Below are 22658 nucleotides of genomic sequence, written 5' to 3' on the forward strand. Positions count from 1 at the left end.
CCGTTCATACAAGTCTGGAAACGTCAGTCCTCCCAACAGAATTGACTCCTATTACTGAATAACGCCGGGTCTCAGCCACTCTCCCTCAGCCCTCTCATTTGGATCAGCGTTACCTGTTTGTCCACCACATTTTCAGCCCCACTGGCTGCATGAGAATAGAGATGCGTGACTGGGATAATTGGGGCAAGGCTCTAATCCAAATTTTCTTAAATTCAACTACAGACTCACCCTCAGAAATGATAGTAACAGGGCTGCCTTGTAAATGGCCAGTTCAAAGCTGTGGTTTTTGTTTTTTTTTTTTGCGGTACGCGGGCCTCTCACTGTTCTGGCCTCTCCCGTTGCGGAGCACAGGCTCTGGACGCACAGGCTCAGCGGCCATGGCTCATGGGCCCAGCCGCTCTGCGGCATGTGGGATCTTCCCGGACCGGGGCACGAACCCACGTCCCCTGCATCGGCAGGCGGACTCTCAACCGCTGCGCCACCAGGGAAGCCCAAAGCTGTGGTTTTTAATGGCAGAGTTTTGATAATGCAGAAACATGTCGAAACATTCTAGGGACTATAGCCCCATCAATTTTTTTCACAGAGTTAATCTTATAAAAATCATATTAATCCTTGAATAATGACGTTTTGTCACTTTCAAGGAAAACAATATCAGGTCCCAAAAGCTTTCTAAACAATTCCTCTTTGTGGATGATGTCCAAGTGTATTACTGTCAAATGAACTCATCTGTATGTAGTTGTCAAAATAATATAATGGCTACCTTCTCTAATGATTCTGTTTTTTAATAAAAGGTATCCTTTACAAATGGATAATTCATATTAATGGCTTGTTTCTTTAAAAATTTTATTGGAGTAGAGTTGATTTATAGTTACTTTCAGGTGTGCAGCAAAGTAAATCAGTTATTATACATATTTAATGGCTGGTTAATGATTTGGATTCCTCAGGCAGCTTCTCTAATTATTATTTAAGCACTTAGGCACTGGTCAGTCTGGGACCGTATACCAATAATCATATTTAAAATTTCTAGCGGAGGCGGGGCAATGAATTCTTGCTTATAATGTAACCAAGGGCTCAGTACGTCAGCATCCAACATTATTCTTCCTGGATCATAGTCTACTCTGTACTTAGCAAAAGAATCTCTCATCCCTTGTGTGGTAACTGAGTCAATGAGAGGGTTTGCAAATCCACGGCATGCTACTTGCCACTCCGCCAGCTGGTGTCCCCCACAGTCATTGCTAGTTGATCCTAGTGGTCTTTCCAACTGAGCCCAGATATGTCTTCAGAATCCTTCCCAAAAGATGCTCTGACACAGCTACCAACCAGCAGAGCTGGCTCACGAGATTCATTTTGTAATAGGTTTATCCTATTATGTTATGGGCTGAATTGTCTCCCTGAAAAATTCATATGTTGAAGTCCTAACCCCCAGTCCCTCAGAATGTAACTGTATTTGAAGAGGGGGTTTTTAATGAGGCAATTAAGCTAAAATGAGTTCATTGGGGAGGCCCTAATCCAATGATTGGTATCCTTATAAGAGGGAATTTAGACACAGACATGTACAGAGGGAAGATGATGGGAAGCCACAGAGATAAGACAGACATCTACCAGCCAAGGAGAGAGACTTGGACACAGCTTTCCCTATGGCCTCAGAAGAGACCAACTATTGTCCACACCTTGATCTCAGACATCTGGCCTCCAGAACTGTGAGAAAATAAATTTCTGTTGTTTAAGCCACCTAGTCTGTGGTACTTTGTTACTGAAGCCTTAGCAAATGAATACACGTCTCATAAAAAAGGACAAAATAGAAGTAAAATGGTGGAAGTGATTAAGAAACTTCTTGACTTCTATAATAATAGAAAGGAATCCTTTGCGATTTTTAAAAAATATTCACACTCAAGGTAACATTATCCCTCTAGGTTGAACTATAAGATATGGATACCCCACTGTTATCTGGCTTGTGGTAGTTAGTTCCAATACCATAAAGTCTCTGCAAAAAGGAACAAGGTTTTATGTACATTATAAAATTCTAGAACAGACTTGGAAGTCAGAAGTTGAATTTGTAACATGATGAGTCTAAAAATATGAAATGGCTCTGTGGTAAATGGAATAATGGTTCCCAAAGGTGACCATGTCCTACTTGCCAGAACCTGTGACGATATATTATATCACATGGCAAATGAGAATGAAGGTTGTAGTTGGAATTTTGGTTGCTAATTGAGTGACCTTATAATGGGGGAGATTATTGTGGATTATCTGGGTGGGCCCAACGTAATCACAAAGGTCCTTAAAAGTGGAAAAGGGAGGCAGAAGAGGAGGTCAGAGTGACAGAATATGAAAAAACTGGACTCACCATTGCCGGCCTTGAAAATGGAGGGAGGGGGCCCACGAGCCCAGGTATACAGGCAGCCTCTAGAAGCTAGAAAAGACAAGGAAATGGATTCTCTCTCAGACCTTACAGATAGGAGTGTAGCCCTGCCAGCACCTTAATTTTAGCCCAGTGAGACCCATGTCAGACATCTAACCTACAAAACTGCAGGATAATACAGTTGCATTGCTTTTAAGCTACTAAGTTGGAGGTAATTTTTAATGGCAGCAATGGGAGACTAATAAAAGCTTCAATAACTGATTAAATATACTTGCAATGCTAATTTTAGAAAGATGTTGCTGAAAACGATTTGCTCCTAGAATAGTGGCAGCTCTTGTTTGTTTTTTTTTTTTGCGGTACGCGAGCCTGTCACTGTTGTGGCCTCTCCCGTTGGGAGCACAGGCTCCGGACGCGCAGGCTCAGCGGCCATGGCTCACGGCCCAGCCGCTCCACGGCATGTGGGATCTTCCCGGACCGGGGCACGAACCCGTGTCCCCTCCATCGGCAGGCGGACTCTCAACCACTGCGCCACCAGGGAAGCCCTCGTTTTATTTTTGAAGTAGGAGCATCATGGACTATCTGCTCCTTATCTTTATCTACAACTTTGCTCTCTGACCTTTCCCCCAGTCCTCTACTTTTCATTCCTCCACGTCAAGATCACCAGCAGAAGCATCTGATTTCCTTACGTACTTTAACACATTACCTTTATCCAGTCACCCACACTTAAAACTCTGAGGACGACTTCACCTCCTGCCCCTCCTTCCCCATCCTCTATCTCATTAGATTTCACATTCTGTCTATCTGTCGTCTTGTTTTTCTCACTTACTCCTTCCTTTAATCCTACTAGCCCAGTTCTGCACTCGACCCTTGATTCCTCTTGCCTTTCCAAGTTTTCTAACTGACTTCATGACCCTCAGTGCCTACACATACCAATCTTCCTCCCCCACTTTTGCCAGGATAACCTTCCCATGAAGATCTAAAAATCGGCTTCCCTCAAGGTCGTTTTTCAAGGCCAGCTACAGGGAGGCCCCAGCCCCTCTCTCTAGTATCATCTACACCACCACTCATTAATCCACCTAAGCCTAGCAGTAGTCAGGTCCCAGGTCAGGGGTTCTCAACTGTGATGCCCAGGAGAGTCACACGAGTAGCTTTTGAAAAACACTGATTCCCTGGCCAGTTAATCAGAATCTCTAAGCCTGAGGTGTAGGAAATGGATACCTTTTTAATTTCCACAGGTGAGAATAATATCCAGCTCAGACTGAGCCGCCCTGGTCTAGCCAGGTGGTTCTCAAACGTGAGTGTGCATCGGAATCACGCTTACGTGCATCGGACAGAACACAGGGTGCCGAGTCCCATCCCGGGGTTTATGATTCAACAGGACTGGACTGAGACCTGATCATGTCTTTACTTTCTTTCTTTGAGATATAATGCACATATTATAAAGGTCACCCTTTAAAAGTACACAATTCAGTGGTTTTTAGTATATTCACAAGGTTGTGCAACCTTTACCACTAATTCTAGAAATTTTTCATTACCCTAAAAGAAACCCATTAGCAGACACTCATTATTCCCCCCTTTTCCCCAGTCTCTGGAAACCACCAACCTACCTTCTGTCTCTGTAAATTTGCCTATTCTGGACATTTCATATAAATGGAATCATATAATAAGTGGTCCTTTGTGACTGGCTTCTTTCACTTAACACAATGTTTTCAAGGTTCATCCATGTTGTAACATGGACCAGTATTTCAGCTCTTTTTATGGCCGAATAACATTTCACTGTACGGATATAGCACATTTTATTTATCCATTAGTCAACTGATAGAGATTTAGGTTGTTTCCACTTTTTGCCTATTATGAATAATGCTGCTATAAACATTCCTGTATACATTTTTGTGTTTTCAATGATCTTGGAATATAGATCTAGGTGAGGAATTGCCGGGTCATATGGTGACTCTATATTGAGGCCTGAGAATCTGTCTTTCTAACAAGTTCCCAAGTGATGCTGAAGTTGATGGTCCAGGAACCACATTCCAAAAACCACTGCTCTATACAAACTGGACTACTAAGTCTTTCCTCAGATACCCTGAATCTTTGACATCTGTATCTTGTTGGTCACTTGGTCTGATGTTCTTTCCTTCTTATCTTTACCTTGTGAAATCCTACTCATTCTTTTAGGCCTATCCCGAGGCTGCATCCGTCATAAAGTCTATGAAACCATTATCTGTGTGGTGTTTTTCTTCCTCTGACTGATTGTAAACTCCTTATGGCCATTGAGTTCATTTGAGTCATCCTGATACGAAAGCCCTGAAGATAAGCCTAATGCTCGTATGTTGCTGTTCAGTTGAACAGAATTCCAAGTCTTTTGATGTGGTAGTCTAGAGACAGGACACTAAAAGGTGTGACTACATTTTTCCCTTTCTCCAACACCTGATACCTGATAAATTTCAATAATTTAGTGCTCCTGAAGGCCTTTGACAAGTTCCTCCCCAGCTGGTCTCATGATCAGGAACCAGATGATTAAATTATAAAGATCCTTACAACTTAAAATTCATTTTTATGAAGGCTTCTTGGACATTAATATAATTGTAATCCTAGAAGCCAGGGTCTCTATGGAATGCTAGGAAATGACCAGGGAAGCAAAATTTGCCTAGCAATAGATTACTTCAGATGTAGAATAGCACGTCTATTTGTACACCTTTTCATGTAACTTTCATTGGTATTCAGTGGAATATTGCATTTCCCAAGTTTTCAGCAAGGCTGGGAAATAGCTAAGACACAAAACAAGCCCTCTATTGGCAAACTTATATTTAAGGGTTAATCATACTTCAGAAGGCTGTGATGGGGGCTCAATAAGAAAGTGAATATAAAGGAGCTGGCCCCGCTTCAGTTCCCAATATACGGATTTGCTATTAGTAGTAGCAGTAGTTCCCATCTCCTCGACTCTTAGTGCCAGCAGATTTTGCTTATAATTTACTATGAAAACAGAACCATGAATGAGAACTCTGTCTTGTCCTGTTCCACATCTACAAATGTATCTGCACCTGCCCCCAATCCTTTCAACTTTCTCTTCTAGAAGGTGAACTATGCCCTCCTATGCCCCCAGAGCCCCACCCCTTCTCCGTACTCAGGAACTAGACTCCATTTATCATCCATTCCTGTCCCTCCTAGCAGGGGAGCCAAGCTTGGCATTAAGCATTCCCTTCCCTTCCCCCAAATAGAAGCTAAGGAGAATCCCACCCAAGTCTGAGTTCTTTTTAAGTATCTCATCTCAAAATTTCTCTAGTGTAACTAAGGGATTATAACATTGTGTCTTATTGAATCCAAGCAGAGAGGATTCTGGAAACTTATGAAAGAGTTAACAATGTATTTTATTCCCCTTTGTAAGTCTATCCTTTGAGAGTTAATGTTTGTTTTGGGAGACGTGTGAATAGGTGCCAACAGACGTGGGGAACCCCAGAGGGGATCTGACTTGGAAGGCCCACACCCAATTCTGGCCACACCTGCTTTCCTTCTTCCTAAACCACATTTTTGAGCACAGCTTTCAGTTTCCTCCTATGCTATATAATCCCCACTTCATTTCTCCTGTCCTTTAGAAGAGAATGGCATATACACCCCTATAGTCAGATGTGGAACAGCTGGGAAGACCTAAGAGGTAGGGTATAAGTTGAAAGAGGGGGTGGTTCTCTTCTAGTCTTGGAGGAAGAGGAGCCCGGGCAGAAGAGGCTGCATCCAGCCTCATGGGGTCGTTCTCAATGGACTTGGAAGAATTGGGAGGCGCCCAGAACACAGAGGAGCAGATCTGTGTAGATACTCAGCTGGAACCCAAGAGAGTTAAACTTTCCCACCTTATGTTAAAAAGGGTAAAGACCAATGGGTGGGCTCCATAATGGGCTTCAGTTAGCTAGACTCTAACAGGATGCATAATTCATGCTTACTGTTTGACCCTCAGCTCATTAGTCCCTTGGCGGTTTTCTCACTAAGCCCTCTCATCTAGGTCACCAGGAACTTCTATATTACGAACATAATGGGCATCTTTCAATCCATATCCTTCTCAACGTGTCTGTGGCATTTGCACTGTTGATTATGTCCTCCTGCTTGAAATGATCTACCACTCTTTAGCATCCGTGACATATTCATCTCCTGCTCCTCCTACTAATGGATCACTCATATGTGGCCCCCTTCCTGGAGACCGCATTCTCTGCCTCCCCTTAAGTATTGCCCAGAGTTCTGTTCTCAGCCTTCTTTTCATTGTAAAAGCCATAGATCCAACTCTATGCTTAAGTTGTGATCTCTTTCCACTGCTGCATATTAGACGCCCAGACCGGGATGTCCTTAAACTCAATGTTCATTATTCTAGAATTCCTTATTTGGAGAACAGCACTGTCATTCTCTCAATGACCGAGGCAGAGACCTGAAACATAATTTAAAATATCTCTTCTGCTTTTTCCTTATACCTTCCTTCATCCATACCCTATATTCAATCATATCCATCTATGCTCTATACCTCTCAAATTTATGATCTATCACCACCATGAGGGCCATATACAGAATAAGCATTAAGGACAAGTATCAAATCACATATCTTCTTGTCCCTAGCGCATAGAATACTGGCACAATTTTAAAATATTGTGTAGAATATGTGAAAGATTTAACAAGTGGATACACAATTCAATAAATAAGTAAATGGATCAATCGCAATTCAAATTTAGCCCTTCTGATTTTAAGAAATGGAGACTTCCATAACATAAGTCTAAGTATAAAGGAAGATGGGGCAGTAGGGTGGGTTTATTATTATAAGGAAACACATGGAACCTAGGGAGATGAACCAAAGTAAAAAAATAAGAAACACCAGATCAGCCAGCATCTGGTAAGGCAGCAACGTTTAAGAGCCTCAACAGCTGAAGTGTCTGAACCTTCGCTCTGACTCTCTTCCACGCTATTTTATGAGGGTTTAGCTCTGTTCACCTCTCACTGCAACTCACCTTTCCCCTCTACTCTGCATACCTTTTCCCTACATCATTGAATATGCCAGCTCATAGTTTCTGCTATCTCGTGACTGGTTGGCCATGACTTAACATGACTGCAGCCTTCCCTCCTGGCTTCCTCTATGTGTCCCATCAACTTTAGCTCCTGCTGCCAACTGCCTGCTACTCTCTGTCCTTCCCAATTCAAGTCCCCAAGGGAAGAGCCTGATTGGCTTAGTTTCAAAATGCCAGCCCACTGATGAACTGCCCTTGAGTAGGTGCCCAAGCTAGTCCACCATAGTCCAATTACTACCATCCATTGGTAGGTTAAGAGTCTCATGGTGTGAACCGTGGCTGTCCTGGGTTGCATTTGGCAAAAGCCGTGGTCAGAGCAAAAACTCTAAGGCATCCACACAGACGTGTGATCACATTGTTCTTCCTGGGGATATTAAAAAACTATAAGAATTCTTATCCCCAAAGAGAATGGAGGCTCATCCAGTATTGTGGAAAAACTGGAACTCCAGAAGATAGCAAAGTCCAAAATCACTGAGGAGTATTGAGAGTGCAGACGACAGGAAGAGGTTCTGGAGATTCAAGAAATCTTGAAGGGGACCATAGGAGGCGATTGGGAGGGAATCAAGGTCCAGAGAATTTCTAAGGACACTGTTTTCCACCTCTGGCTTGCTATGTACAAAGACTCAGAAACTGAATGAACTGTAAATACCAACAAACTGATTTTTCTGCTTCTAGTCTTGTTCCTCCAGCTGACATTTTTATGTTCTAGGTAACGTATTTCCCCCCGATTATAAAAATGCTTATTTAGAAAATTTGGAAAAATTATAAAAGAAGAAAATAAAAGTCTGTGATATTTTTACTACCTGGCAAGAACTGTAATTACTATTTTATTTCTTTTTCTAGTCTTTTTCTCCATGTTTTTTCCTGAAAAATTGAGATTTTCATGGCACATAGTTATATATTGTGCATTTTCCTTTAGTTATAATGTCACTAGTAAATAATACATTCCCTAAAAATATGGTTGCAAAGATACTGTCATAGGGTGGTATAATTTATTCTACCATGTCCTATTGGTGACGTTTAGATTTTTTCTGATTTTTCCCCGTTATAAATTAAGGAGTTGAATAAAAAATTCCTAGAAGTAATATCCTGCATTGAAGGGCAGTATTATCTTATAAAAACACAAATTTGATCATGTACCTTCTCAGCCTAATAGTCTTCAAAAGTCAACCTTTGTCTTTAGGATAAGTTTTTAATTCCAGCAGTTACCATGAGAGATGCCGCATGGTCTGGCATTTTCTTGCCTCTCCAGCTTCACCTCCTCCAAGTCCTCAGATGTGCCCTTGCCGTCCTGTCATCCTCTGCTACTTGTGGTTTGCCGAAATGTGCCACAGGCTCTTGTGTGCCTGCAGGTATCAGCTCACACGGCTCTGCTTAGGACCCCTTTCTCCTCATTCTTCCTGCGTTAATAAGCTGTCCCATCGTCTAAGACTGAGCTCCATTGTTACGGATTCTAGGAAGCATCCCCATCTTCCAGAGCGGGTGTGAACCTGTACAAATTTCCAGTTCAGACTGCAGTCAGCTGCTAGTCAGAGAAAACCTGACTTACGAGCACGTATACAGATAAAGGAAGCTTCTGTTATTTGTTTAACAGTAGAGGTTAGAGCTAGTCTATCTATGCTTCTCTTGGCTTTTACTTCATGGTTACAAAATGATTGTAGCAGCTTCTGGCAGCTGCCTTGGGCTCCAGATAGAAATAAGACAGGCTGTACCAGTCATATACATACATATATATATATATATATTTTTTTTTTTTTTTTAACAGAAAAAGCAAAAGTCTTTTTGGAAGCTCCCAGTTGATTTTGGCTTATATCTCTCACGGGTAGAACTGTCTCATTACCACTCATAGCTTCAGGGAGGCCGGGGAAAAGAGTGTCTAGTTTTCTGGTCACTACACTGGTACGGCAAGGGGTTTGGGAAAGCTTGCTGGATTAGCCCATAATCAGTGACTGCACCCATCCCCCTTCTCTGCGCTCCTCCCTGATGCCGCTGTCTGACTCCTTTCCCTCCCCCTCCAGACTCTAAGCCTCTTGAAGTTAAGCGTGTGTTTTTCAACCTTGTTTCTTGAGGACCAAGCATGTGCCTTGAACACATTACTTAGTACATGTTTTTGAATAAATGAACTACTTTTAGAGACAATGCCCACCCCCGACACCCGCCAGGGAGGAACTTGGAATGGGAGAGCAGAAGGAAAAGCTTCCCCAAAACACACCATCCAAAGATGGCAACATCATTCTAAAAGGAATGTACTGACCTGACAGTCGTAGAGCAGATGATGGAACTGCGAGGGCAGGAGTGCCTGAGAGGTAGCTGCCCGGATGGGGGTCGCTGGCGCTCAAACATGGCCGCACATCACAATCACCTGGGGTTGATTTGCAACGTCCCTCCTGCCCAGGCTTCACCCCTGACCACTGAAAAACAGAATCTCCAGTGAGGCCCTGTCACCTCACTGGGGCGCTGGGGCTGGCTCATCCTGCCTGTGCTTCTCTCTCCCCAGCTCTGTTCAGGGACATCAGCTCGGTGGCTTAAAATCGGCCACCATGTGGTATTTCTACCATAGCAATTGGCAAACACTACAAATCACAGATCTGCCCTCCTCGTCCTCCCCTTAAGAGCTGGTTCACCAGCACCACGTTGGTATTTTTAAAAAAACTTCCCAGGTGTTTCCAATGCGCAGCCACGCTTAAGACCGACCGGTCAAAAGCAAGCTCTTCCTGTGGCCTGTAGCTTCCTACCCAATGGTATCTTGGGGCCCTCCTTTGGCCCTAGTCCTTCCTTTGGTTAGACTCCTTACATGGTGCAGCTTGGCTTGCCTCCGGGGGGACCCGAGTGAAGTACAGAAGAGAGAGGAGAATCGTGGTTTCAGTTTTAGTTGTTACTGAGTTTCTTTGCATACTGCTTGCTTTCTTTTAAATCTAGCCAAATCTCTTTCAGGCTACCTCTAGGGCTGGGTCCACAGAGGCATGCTGATTCCTTAAAGGAGGTGGGGAACCTCTGAATAATGTTGTGCTATCAGGAACTTTAATTACCGCCTCCTGAGGTTGTTAAGTCCTCTTTCGGAGGCATAATTGCTGTGTGATTTGCTAGATCTGACTACCCTGGCTGAATCTCATTTGAGTAGAGTGAGTCCCACCCAATCCTAGGGTAGTCTCACTATAGCTGCCACTCATCACAATGACTTTAAAAAATTTTTTTTGTTTTTTAACATCTTTATTGGACTTTAATTGCTTTACAATGGTGTGTTAGTTTCTGCTTTATAACAAAGTGAATCAGCCATACAGCAGGATACATATATCCCCTTATCTCCTCCCTCTTGCATCTCCCTACCACCCTCCCTATCCCACACACTGACTTTGAAAATTTTATATATGTATATATGTATATATATAGTATATATGGTATGTATGTACCTCAGATATAGATAGGACACTAGACATAGGGAGAGGTTTGTAGCTTTCCTAATATTATGCAGTAAGTAAATGGCTGAACTGGATTTAAACCCCAGTGGTCCATCTCCAGGATCTGTTCTTCTAAGCACACTACCATCCTATCCCAGTAGAAGTATTAACGTAACACAGACTGACTTTCCTGCACCATAAAGACACACCACAAAATACTCAATCCATTCCTCTCCCATAGGACCCCTTAGTCATCTTTTGCAGCGTTAACTTGAATGAAACTACTACCACTCTGTGATGTACACGTCTGGCTGGAAAGACATTGATTCAGCAAACTTGCAAGGTGTCGTGGGTACCTGGAGATCCCAGTGACAGAGAGGACCCTTGCACAGCTGGGAGCCACTTGCTTCAAAAAGTGGTGCAGGGGCTGTAGAGAAACTCAGAGCTAGTAGGCATCATTGGTCTTGGCCCAGGGAAGCATAAAGATGCTGGAGGGCTGCTCTCAACCACGACCGAGGTGGGAGTGCTATCAGGATTTCTTCCTGGGACCGGGGCAGCTGAACAGTCCTGCTAAGCGTACACACCTTGGGGCTCTCTGGGGAGATGGGCTGCGAGGAAGACTTTCAAATGCTCTAACTTGATTTCTCTCAAAACGTTGTTGCTCAAATGCCACCCTGAATAACTTAACAAGAAATTCCTCTTAATATGTTTTTCTTATCTGAAAACTTTCTTGTGATTAGGGAGAATGGAAAATTATAAATTTAAGAATTAAAATATACTGTTCAGGAAAAAAAATTAAGTAGAGACTTCTAAAGAATGTTTTCTGTGACAATAAATGGAATAGATCTAGACACTGACTAAATTATAGAAGTGAGGGAAATTTCTAGTATGAGGTCTTAACTCTAATGAATGGTTTCTAGTGCCTTATAAATGTCATCATATCCCTCTTATCTGCACCCAGAAAGAGGTCCGAGAACCATCCGAATAAGTCAGCCTGCTGCAAGAAGGGCAAACATGGCCTTTCCATTCTGTTCACCTGCCATAAAAAGACCAGTAATTTATGATTGTATTTCTCTATTGTTTCTGGGCTTTTGTTCCTATTTTCTTTTCTCCAAACTTTCTGTTCTCCATACACAATGTAAACATCGTTAGAGCTATTATCTCTTGGTGTATTTTAGCATGTCATTTTATAGTGTGATGGTCTTCGTTGAATCTCTCTAAGAGTATATCTTACATTGGTTAAATATCACGGGCCTAATTTCTCTATAGTCAGTTATATAGGGGAGAAAAAAAAATCTATCCATGTTAGGTTCTCCAGCTGGGGCCTTGCAAATCAGACAACAAAAGACATTAACGAGGGAAAAACAAATCCACAAATCCGAGTTTATGAACCTGTGCAGTGTGCATCCACATGGGGCACTCAGAGATGAGTAATTCAAAGGGGTGTTTAGAACCTGGGGCTTATATAGCATCTAAACAAAAGAAGAATAAATTTGTAGAGAAGGGTCAAGACAAAGGAAAAGGACTTTTGAGCTTCTAGAGCAGCAAATTTTGGGAAGGTAAGCATATGGGGGAACTAATGGAAGGTAAGTGTTGTTAAAGTTTGTTACGTAGGTCCTGAGGTATTGTGTCTGAGCTCATAAGGGTCTAGGGTTGTCTCTGGTGATTAACTTGTCCTTCCTGGTAAAGAGGGGCTGGGGGCAATCGGGGACACAGACTTATGTCCTGCTTTTAGGCAAATGGGGGAGGGCAGAGAGCTTCCCTGTACCTACTTCTTCTCAATTGCCTTTAGCTCAAAATAATCAATATGCTAAGGTGGCATATTCTCCTACCCTTAAATGGATAAATCATTCATTTCTTCTTGCTCTAATCTGCTGGCTAGAGTAGCTGGAATAGAATCGTGAGAAGAAAATAGTACAAATAAAATAAAGATTACTATTTTGTTTCTTTTTTTGGTTACCTAAACGTCTCCTTCCCCAGCAGTGATGTGTCTGAATCCTTTCATCCCTTGATCCACTGTAGGTCTAGGCAGAACCTAGAAGCTTTGTTTCTGAGACCACTTTTCTCCTTTCTCACCTCCCAACCTTAAACATCCATGTAAAATATAAATTATATTTGAACAAAATTTCTTTTCATATGGGTGTTTCACCATTAATACTTTTTTTTTTTTACCAACCCTTGTCCTCTTCCCTACTCTCTGTCAGCAGCAGGTATTAAAATCTGTTTACTCCCCGTCTTTCTGAACATGTTCAAAGTAGCCATTTATCATGGATGTAGCTTTGTTGTTCAATGGGCTCGTGAAGAGAAAGTCAGCCTAGACAAGATTATAAATCTGGGACTTTCCTCGTGGCGTAGTGGTTAAGAATCCACCTGTCAATGCAGGGCACATGGGTTTGATCCCTGGTCCTGGAAGATTCCACATGCTGTGGAGCAACTAAGCCCGTGTGCCACAATTACTTAGACTGTGCTCTAAAGCCCGTGAGCCACAACTACTGAGTCTGCATGCCACAACTACTGAAGCCTGTGCACCTAGAACCTGCGCACCTCAATGAAGAGTAGCCCCCACTCGCCACAGCTAGAGAAAACCTGCATGCAGCAATGAAGACCCAACGCAGCCAAAAAAAAAAAAAGATTATAAATCTGGGAAGTCTTGATTTTAAACTTTTTTCTGACTCTACTTTCTTTTCTTTAAAGATTTACCTTTCAAAAGCCTTTCTATTTTCCTAAACCATTTTCCACGTCAACACAAAATGGCATCGTAAAATCATCTATACTACAGTTTAAGCTTTATTCACATCACTGGGTGAGTGAGAACATGATTATGTATTGGGAGGAACGTGATCAAATGAGAAGAGAAATTCTAAAGATGACATTTGTGTAAAGGCAATATTAATTATGGCAATTATGTGGCCTGTTGGAAGTTATGCCTAGTTACCACGCAGGACATTATTGACGGTACATTGTGAAATGATTGCTAATTTTGCTGTGGATTTTATTTGATTAGATTAGTGTACTGTAAATGCCTGTTCAGCCTTCAGGGTTTATTGCTGAAGAAGCAAACCCACAATTTAAAGAGGCCCAAGTAGGGGCATTTTCCCCAGTGGGAATGAAGGGGGGGGAGGGGAGGAGCATTCTGTAAAGGTCACAGATTTCCTGCCTTAAATCCTTGCTACTCAAACTGTGGTCCTTAGACCAGCAGCATCAGTATCAGTTGGGAACTCATTTGAAATGCAAAGTAGACCAACTGAACAAAAATCTGTATTTTGAACAAGATTCCCAGGTGAGTCAATTTGCTATAAAATTTGAGCAGTGCCCCTGTAAATCACTCCTTCCTGTGTCAAGGGGAGTTGACAGAGGAATGGAGAGTACAAGGAAAAACGGGGCTCTAGCTAGTATATTCACAGGTCAGAGGTGAGCCTGTGGCTTATTTAAAATGAAGATTCCAGCCCCACTCCCAGAACTTCCCTCTCTATAGGTCTAGGGCAGGGTCAGTCTTCTACCTCTATAACAGGTACCCTGAAAATGGCTGGACATCTTCCAGTTGGAGATCCACTGTCTGTACCTACTGAGAAAAGGGCAAGGTTGAGAACAAGGCTGCAGTGGGAGCTGGGGTGTGTGTCAAAAAAAACAGCACAAGAGTCTAGAGAAGGAAGAAAACTGCAGTTTCTCATGTTCTCTGGGAACTTCTGTATTTACACTTGAATTCTAATGATCAATTGAAAGAATCTTTCAGGTGAAGAATGTCCTTTTTTTGTGACTAATCAGGCTTTCAGTGGCCCTGAGCCTTAAATAAAAACCATATTTTCTAGAGCAGGGGTCCCCAACCCCCGGGGTCTAATGCCCGATGATCTGTGGTGGGGCTGATATAGTAATAATAGAAGTAAAGTACACAATAAATGTAAAGCGCTTGAATCAACCCGAAGCCATCCCCCGCCCCACCCCCACCCCATCCTGGGTCCGTGGAAAAACTGTCCTCCATGAAACCGGTCCCTGGTGCCAAAAAGGTTGGGGACGGCTCTTCTAGAGGAAATACCCACAATGTACACAATGATCTCACCCATCACTACAAAGTAAGAAATGAAATCCCCTCCACCAATGGGTGTCGGTCTTTCCCCATCATTTTCAAGACTGTTTATTGTTTTTTTTTGTTTGTAGTAATCGTTGCTTGGGGAGGAGCAAGACGATTTGTGGGAGATATGTCTTTTGAAAAATCCTGTGAGGCTGTCTTTGTTTTGAGCAGGACTTAGTGACAGGATAGTTTTTCAAAAGCAAGACTATGGATCTCTATATTTATATGTATATATTTTTATATAGCAGTAATAAAAGACTGTAAGTAATATTAAAGTATCAAATTACACAAAGGTTCGTTAGAGAATATATTCTCTAGATCCTTTTATATGATTCTACCTGAATTTGACTCCATTATTCAGGCATTTGCTGAAACTAGTGCAAATAAGAGTACTGTTGTTATATTTGAAGACAAAATGACTCTGAACAGCCTCTTCATTCCTCTCATTACGATGCATTTCTCTCCAGGAGCAATCAATGCCTTCCCAAGGGTCCCACCCGATGGAATTTCATGTATAAGGCATTCCATTACTGTGTTCCCACCCCACCCCAAATTTCTGGGCTAATTTTCTTTCATTTTTGAACCTGTGTGACCGTGGTCACCAGTGCTTCTTAGGGTCCCATCCCAGAGGATATTTAGCATTTGAAGGCAACTGGATCCATATTTGCTGAACACAGCGTAAATCTGAAGTTGCTATAGAAAGAAAAACTTAGCTAATGTGGGTCTGATTCATAGTTTTTTATTTGATTAACTTCACACCCTAGCTGGCCAGTAGCCAATAATCCTTCAGGGATTTCATGAGTTAAGAGAACATGCTCAACATACAGGAATATGTCATAGATTTTTCTAAATGCACTTGGTCAGATACAATATGTTTAAATACAGTTCCACATACAGTGTAATTTATATGTTTGCATAATTTGTTAAACTGTGAAAATTTTATGATACACTCCAATATATAGTAAAAATTATTCTTTAAGTAGTAGGCCTGAATTCTTCCAAAGTCTCATTAATTATATGACCTTTGAGAAAATATGAACCACATGAGCGTAGAGAGTGTGTAACTTTGGGGTAAATGTAATAGAATGTAATGTAATAGAAAGAGCCACATTTGGTAACATAAGAATTCAGAAATACAAAAATTAGATTAGTATATATATAACAATTCATAAGGGAAGATGCTTGGCAACTTGTTTAAGAACTTAACTCGCTAGTTCAAACTACCACTGAAGACTTTCTCTAGCTGTTCATCATTCATTCTTTCATTCATTCATATACTAAATATTGAGGATCTGCTCATCACTAGGCACTGTCGAGGTATAACATGTGCGATGTACATCTACATGTTTCTGGATTTTTCCTAGCAATTAGAAAGTGGGCTCCTAGAAGTGCGGAAGAGACATTATTGCTATACAATGGCATTTTAAAATGAAATACAAGGACCACCAAGACGTCAAGGGCATTTTTAATTAGACAATTGCATCTACACATTTCAAATTCATTAAGGAACCTCTCCTCTGTATTTCACTGTACTAAAGTCTCAATAATCACTAAGCCCCTGGCTTTTCAGTTTTAAACTGTGCTACTTCTCTGCATCATTTAAAGTTAATCAGGGGGCTTCCCTGGTGGCACAGTGGTTGAGAATCCGCCTGCAAATGCAGGGGACATGGGTTCGAGTCCTAGTCCAGGAAGATCCCACATGACGCGGAGCAACTAAGCCCATGCGCCACAACTACTGAGCCTGCACTCTAGTGCCTGCGAGCCGCAACTACTGAAGCCCACAAGCCTAGAGCCCGTGCTCCGCAACAAGAGAAGCCACCGCAAAGAGAAACCCGCGCACTGCAACGATGAGTAGCCCCCGCTCACCGCAACTAGAGAAAGCCCACGCGCAGCAACGAAGACCCAACGCAGCAAATAAATAAATAAAATTAAATAAATAAATAAAAAATTAATCAGGGGTTTCCTGGGCACTTAGTATATTTAGCTAGGAGCTGGGGAAATATACAAAGAGGAATGGAACCTGCCCTCAAGGAGTCTGTATTTTAGCTTGGACTGTAAGACATATGTATGTGAATAGCCAGTACTGAAAGAAGTTATTGTCAGGAAAACATCACAATTCACAATTCCTTACTCTTAAAATTTCATTAAAGAGCCAAAGTACTGAATATATAAAATGAAAATTTTAAAGATGATAAAAATAATACAGAGATGAATAAACCACAATTTGCATCTCTATGTAGGTTACTGCACTTTACACACAGCCCTTTTGTCAGGAAAACCCAATTTTCTTCTCCCCAATGTTTTATTATAAAAAATTTCAAACATACAGAAAAGTTAAAAATTGTACAGTGAACACCCATATACCTATCACCTAGATTCTACAATTAGTATTTTGCTATATATGTGTTATCACATACCATTTTGATTCAACTTGCTGCCCACGTTGGTAGACATCTTCTGTACTCTGGCGCCACCTGGAGACAGGCTGGTGCCACGCAGAGGACACACAACGAGTATAACTGGAGAAACCACTACAGGTGAGTCTGTAACTGGAGCAACAACTCCAGATGCACTCTGTTTGAAACCTAGGAAATTCTTCTTTTTTTTAATTGTTAAATTTTATTTTATTTATTTATACAGCAGGTTGTTTTTAGTCATCAATTTTATACACATCAGTGTATACATGTCAATCCCAATCGCCCAATTCATCGACCCACACCCACACCCCCCTCCACTTTCCTCTCTTGGTGTCCATACGTCTGTTCCCTACATTTGTGCCTCAATTTCTGCCCTTCAAACCGATTCATCTGTACCATTTTTCTAGGTTCCACATATATGCATTAACATACGATATTTGTTTTTCTCTTTCTGACTTACTTTACTCTGTATGACAGTCTCTAGATCCATCCATGTCTCAACAAATGACCCAACTTCGTTCCTTTTTATGGCTAGTAATATTCCATTGTATATATGTACCACATCTTCTTTATCCATTCATCAGTAGACGGGCATTTAGGTTGCTTCCATGACCTGGCTATTGTAAATAGTGCTGCAATGAACACTGGGGTGCATGTGTCTTTTTGAATAATGGTTTTCTCTGGGTATATGTCCAGTAGTGGGATTGCTGGATCATATGGTAATTCTATTTTTAGTTTTTTAAGGAATCTCCATACTGTTCTCCATAGTGGCTGTATCAATTTACATTCCCACCAACAGTGCAAGAGGGTTCGCTTTTCTCCACACCCTCTCCAGCATTTGTTGTTTGTAGATTTTCTGATGATGCCCATTCTAACCGGTGTGAGGTGATACCTCACTGTAGTTTTGATTTGCATTTCTCTAATAATTAGTGGTGTTCAGCAGCTTTTCATGTGCTTCTTGGCCATCTGTATGTCTTCTTTGGAGAAATGTCTATTTAGGTCTTCTGCCCATTTTTGGATTGGGTTGTATGTTTTTTTAATATTGAGCTGCATGAGCTGTTTATATATTTTGGAGATTAATCCTTTGTCCATTGATTCATTTGCAAATATTTTCTCCCATTCTGAGGGCTGTCTTTTTGTATTGTTTGTGGTTTCCTTTGCTGTGCAAAAGCTTTTAAGTTTCATTAGGTCCCATTTAATTTTGTTTTTATTTCCATTACTCTTGGAGGTGGCTCAAAAAAGACCTTGCTGTGATTTATGTCAAAGAGTGTTCTTCCTATGTTTTCCTCCAAGAGTTTTATAGTGTCTGGTCTTACATTTAGGTCTCTAATCCATTTTGAGTTTATTTTTTGTGTATGGTGTTAGGGAGTGTTCATATTTCATTCTTTTACATGTAGCTGTCCAGTTTTCCCAGCACCACTTATTGAAGAGACTGTCTTTTCTCCATTGTATATCCTTGCCTCCTTTGCCATAGATTAGTTAACCATAGGTGCGTGGGTTTATCTCTGGGCTTTCTATCCTGTTCCATTGATCTATGTTTCTGTTGTTGTGCCAGTACCATATTGTTTTGATTACTGTAGCTTTGTAGTATAGTCTGAAGTCAGGGAGTCTGATTCCTCTAGCTCCATTTTTTTCCCCTCAAGATTGCTTGGGCTATTCGGGGTCTTTTGTGTCTCCATACAAATTTTAAGATTTTTTGATCTAGCTCTGTAAAAAATGCCATTGGTAATTTGATAGGGATTGCACTGAATCTGTAGATTGCTTTGGGTAGTATAGTCATTTTCACAATATTGACTCTTCCAATCCAAGAACATGGTACATCTCTCCATCTGTTGGTATCATCTTTAATTTCTTTCATCAGTGTCTTATAGTTTTCTGCATACAGGTCTTTTGTCTCCCTAGGTAGGTTTATTCCTGGGTATTTTATTTCTTTTGTTGCAATGGTACACGGGAGTGTTTCCTTAATTTCTCTTTCAGATTTTGCATCATTACTGTATAGGAATGCAAGAGATTCCTGTGCACTAATTTTGTATCCTGCAACTTTACCAAATTCATTGATTAGCTCTAGGTGGCATCTTTAGGATTCTCTATGTATAGTATCATGTCATCCACAAACAATGACAGTTTTACTTCTTCTTTTCCAATTTGTATTCCTTTTATTTCTTTTTCTTCTCTGATTGCTGTGGCTAGGACTTCCAAAACTATGTTGAATAATAGTGGTGAGAGTGGACATCATTGTCTTGTTCCTGATCTTAGAGGAAATGTTTTCATTTTTTCACCATTAGAATGATGTTTGCTGTGGGTTTGTCATATATGGCCTTTATTCTGTTGAGGTAGGTTCCCTCTATGCCCACTTTCTGGAGAGTTTTTATCATAAATAGGTGTTGAATTTTGTCAAAAGCTCTTTCTGCATCTATTGAGATGATCATATGGTTTTTATTCTTCAATGTTAATATGGTTTATCACATTGATTGATTTGCGTATATTGAAGAATCCTTGCATTCCTGGGATAAATTCCACTTGATCATGGTGTATGATCCTTTTAATGTGTTGTTGGATTCTCTTTGCTAGTATTTTGTCGAGGATTTTTACACCTATATTCATGAGTAATATTGGTCTGTAATTTTCTTTTTTTGTAGTATCTTTGTCTGGTTTTGGTATCAGGGTGATGGTGGCCTCATAGAATGAGTTTGGGAGTGCTCCTCCCTCTGCAATTTTTTGGAAGAGTTTGAGAAGGACGGGTGTTAGCTCTTCTCTAAATGTTTGATAGAATTCACCTGTGAAGCCATCTCGTCCTGGACTTTTGTTTGTTGGAAGATTTTTAATCACAGTTTCAATTTCACTACTTGTGATTGCTCTGGTCATATTTTCTATTTCTTCCTGGTTCAGTCTTGGAAGGTTATACCTTTCTAAGAATTTGTCCATTTCTTCCACGTTTTCCATTTTATTGGCATAGAGTTGCTTGTAGTAGTCTCTTAGGATGCTTCGCATTTCTGTGGTGTCTGTTGTAACTTCTCCATTTTCATTTCTAATTTTATTGATTTGAGTCCTCTCCTGTTTCTTGATGAGTCTGGCTAATGGTTTATCAATTTTGTTTATCTTCTCAAAGAAGCAGCTTTTAGTTTTATTGATCTTTGCTATTGTTTTCTTTGTTTCTATTTCATTTATTTCTGCTCTAATCTTTATAATTTCTTTCCTTCTGCTAACATTGGGTTTTGTTTGTTTTTCTTTCTCTAGTGCTTTTAGGTGTAGTGTTAGATTGTTTATTTGAGATTGTTCTTGTTTCTTCAGGTAGGCTTGTATAGCTATAAACTTCCCTCTTAGAACTGCTTTTGCTGCATCCCATAGGTTTTGGATCGTCATGTTTTCATTGCCATTTGTCTCTAGGTATTTTTCGATTTCCTCTTTGATTTCTTCAGTGATCTCTTGGTTATTTAGTAATGTATTGTATAGCCTCCATGTTTAGCCTCCATGTATTGTTTAGCCTCCATGTATTGTTTAGCCTCCGTGTTTGTGTTTTTTATGTTTTTTTTCCCTGTAGTTCATTTCGAATCTCATAGCGCTGTGGTGAGAAAAGATGCTTGATATGATTTCAATTTTCCTAATTTACTGAGGCTTGATTTGTGACCCAAGATGTGATCTATCCTGGAGAATGTTCCATGCACACTTGAGAAGAAAGTGTAATCTGCTGGTTTTGGATGGAATGTCCTATAAATATCAATTGAATCTATCTGGTCTATTGTGTCATTTAAAGCTTCTGTTTCCTTATTTATTTTCATTTTGGATGATCTGTCCAATGGTGTAAGTGAGATGTTAAAGTCCCCCACTACTATTGTGTTACTGTAGATTTCCTCTTTTATAGCTGTTAGCAGTTGCCTTATGTATTGAGGTGCTCCTACGTTGGGTGCATATATAATTGTTATATCTTCTTCTTGGATTGATCCCTTGATCACTATGTAGTGTCCTTCCTTATCTCTTGTAACATTCTTTATTTTAAAGTCTATTTTATCTGATATGAGTATTGTTATTCCAGCTTTCCTTTGATTTCCTTTTGCATGTAATATCCTTTTCCATCCTCTCACTTTCAGTCTGTATGTGTCCCTAGGTCCTAAGTGGGTCTCTTGTAGACAGCATATATATATATATATATATATATATTTTTTTTTTTTTTGCGGTATGCTGGCCTCTCACTGTTGTGGCCTTTCCCGTTGTGGAGCACAGGCCCCGGACGCGGAGGCCCAGTGGCCATGGCCCATGGGCCCAGCTGCTCTGTGGCATGTGGGATCCTCCCGGACTGGGGCATGAACCCATGTCCCCTGCATTGGCAGGCAGACTCTCAAGCACTGCACCACCAGCGAAGCCCTGGGTCTTGTTTTTGTATCCATTCAGCAAGCCTGAGTCTTTTGGTTGGAGCATTTAATCCATTTACGTTTACAGTAATTATCCGTATGTGTGTTCCTATTACCATTTTCTTAATTGTTTTGGGTTTGCTTTTGTAGATCCTTTTCTTCTCTTGTGTTTTGCACTTAGAGAAGTTCCTTTAGCATTTGTTGTAGAGCTGCTTTGGTGGTGCTGAATTCTCTTAGCTTTTGCTTGTCTGTAAAGCTTTGGATTTCTCCATTGAATCTGCATGAGATCCTTGCCGGGTTGAGTAATCTTGGTTGTAGGTTCTTCCTGTTCATCACTTTAAGTATATCATGCCACTCCCTTCTGGCTTGCAGAGTTTCTGCTGTGAAATCAGCTATTAACATTATGGGAGTTCCCTTGTATGTTGTCATTTTTCCCTTGCTGGTTTCAATAATTTTTCTTTGTCTTTAATTAGTGCCAATTTGATTACTGTGTGTCTTGGCATGCTTCTCCTTGGCTTTACCCTGTATGGGACTCACTGCACTTCCTGGACTTGGGTGGTTATTTCCTTTCCCATATTAGAGAAGTTTTCGACTATAATCTCTGCAAATATTTTCTCTGGTCCTTTCTCTCTCTCTTCTCCTTCTGGGACCCCTATAATGCAAACGTTGTTGCGTTTAATGTTGTCCCAGAGGTCTCTTAGGCTGTCTTCATTTCTTTTCATTTTTTTTTCTTTATTCTGTTCCGCAGCAGTGAATTCCACCATTCTGTCTTCCAGGTCACTTATCTGTTCTTCTGCCTCAGTTATTCTGCTATTGATTCCTTCTAGTGTATTTTTCATTTCAGTTATTGTACTTTTCATCTCTGTTTGTTTGTTCTTTAATTCTTCTAGGTGTTTGTTAAACATTTCTTGCATCTTCTCAATCTTTGCCTCCATTCTTTTTCCGAGGTCCTGGATCATCTTCGCTATCATTATTCTGAATTCTTTTTCTGGAAGGTTGCCTATCTCCACTTCATTTAATTGTT

This window comes from Phocoena sinus, chromosome 12 (genome assembly GCF_008692025.1).
Source record: "Phocoena sinus isolate mPhoSin1 chromosome 12, mPhoSin1.pri, whole genome shotgun sequence".
In the NCBI taxonomy this organism is placed as follows: Eukaryota; Metazoa; Chordata; class Mammalia; order Artiodactyla; family Phocoenidae; genus Phocoena; species Phocoena sinus.